The 1,336-nt window shown below is 40.9% G+C and overlaps 3 non-coding genes across 3 annotated transcripts; all 3 read right to left on the reverse strand.

Moving 5' to 3' along the window:
• Positions 1-238: 238 nt before the first annotated feature.
• LOC121841916 lies at positions 239-357 on the reverse strand. The gene has a single exon (XR_006080822.1). It is a non-coding gene; the product is annotated as a 5S ribosomal RNA (ribosomal RNA).
• A 259-nt stretch (positions 358-616) lies between these two features.
• On the reverse strand, positions 617-735 carry LOC121841915. The gene has a single exon (XR_006080821.1). It is a non-coding gene; the product is annotated as a 5S ribosomal RNA (ribosomal RNA).
• Positions 736-975: 240 nt separating this feature from the next.
• On the reverse strand, positions 976-1,094 carry LOC121841917. Its single transcript, XR_006080823.1, has one exon. It is a non-coding gene; the product is annotated as a 5S ribosomal RNA (ribosomal RNA).
• Between the last annotated feature and the right edge of the window lie 242 nt (positions 1,095-1,336).

The following is a 1,336-nucleotide window of genomic DNA, read 5'->3' on the forward strand; positions in this document are numbered from 1 at the left end:
AACTATTTCTTGGTGCACTATGTAAAGTGAAAGTGAGTCTGATTAACAGCTGTTGCATTTTCACCATTTAGATAAGCATCTTTGTGTCACTCAAAAAGTGGAAGAAATTGCATATACTGCAGCCATAATTTGTAGCACAGATTGTTGGATGAAATACAAACTAAACTTGCTTACTTATTTCAAAGCAAGGGCACATATTTCAGCCTTGTGGGAAAAAACGGACAAAGAGTTGACAAAAAGCTTACATCACCTGGTATTCCCAGGAAGTCTCCCATCCAAGTACTAACCAGGCCCGACCCTGCTTAGCTTCCGAGATCAGACGAGATCAGGCGTACTCAGGCCGGTGTGGTCGTAAGCGAGAAACTATCTCTTGGTGCACTATGTAAAGTGAAAGTGAGTCTGATTAACAGCTGTTGCATTTTCACCATTTAGATAAGCATCTTTGTGTCACTCAAAAAGTGGAAGAAATTGCATATACTGCAGCCATAATTTGTAGCACAGATTGTTGGATGAAATACAAACTAAACTTGCTTACTTATTTCAAAGCAAGGGCACATATTTCAGCCTTGTGGGAATAAACGGACAAAGAGTTGAAATTCCACAAGGCAGTGACAAAAGCTTACAGCACCTGGTATTCCCAGGAAGTCTCCCATCCAAGTACTAACCAGGCCCGACCCTGCTTAGCTTCCGAGATCAGACGAGATCAGGCGTACTCAGGCCGGTGTGGTCGTAAGCAAGAAACTATTTCTTGGTGCACTATGTAAAGTGAAAGTGAGTCTGATTAACAGCTGTTGCATTTTCACCATTTAGATAAGCATCTTTGTGTCACTCAAAAAGTGGAAGAAATTGCATATACTGCAGCCATAATTTGTAGCACAGATTGTTGGATGAAATACAAACTAAACTTGCTTACTTATTTCAAAGCAAGGGCACATATTTCAGCCTTGTGGAAAAACGGACAAAGAGTTGACAAAAAGCTTACATCACCTGGTATTCCCAGGAAGTCTCCCATCCAAGTACTAACCAGGCCCGACCCTGCTTAGCTTCCGAGATCAGACGAGATCAGGCGTACTCAGGCCGGTGTGGTCGTAAGCAAGAAACTATTTCTTGGTGCACTATGTAAAGTGAAAGTGAGTCTGATTAACAGCTGTTGCATTTTCACCATTTAGATAAGCATCTTTGTGTCACTCAAAAAGTGGAAGAAATTGCATATACTGCAGCCATAATTTGTAGCACAGATTGTTGGATGAAATACAAACTAAACTTGCTTACTTATTTCAAAGCAAGGGCACATATTTCAGCCTTGTGGGAAAAAACGGACAAAGAGTTGACAAAA

This window comes from Oncorhynchus tshawytscha, unplaced genomic scaffold (assembly GCF_018296145.1).
Source record: "Oncorhynchus tshawytscha isolate Ot180627B unplaced genomic scaffold, Otsh_v2.0 Un_contig_12238_pilon_pilon, whole genome shotgun sequence".
Taxonomy (NCBI): Eukaryota; Metazoa; Chordata; class Actinopteri; order Salmoniformes; family Salmonidae; genus Oncorhynchus; species Oncorhynchus tshawytscha.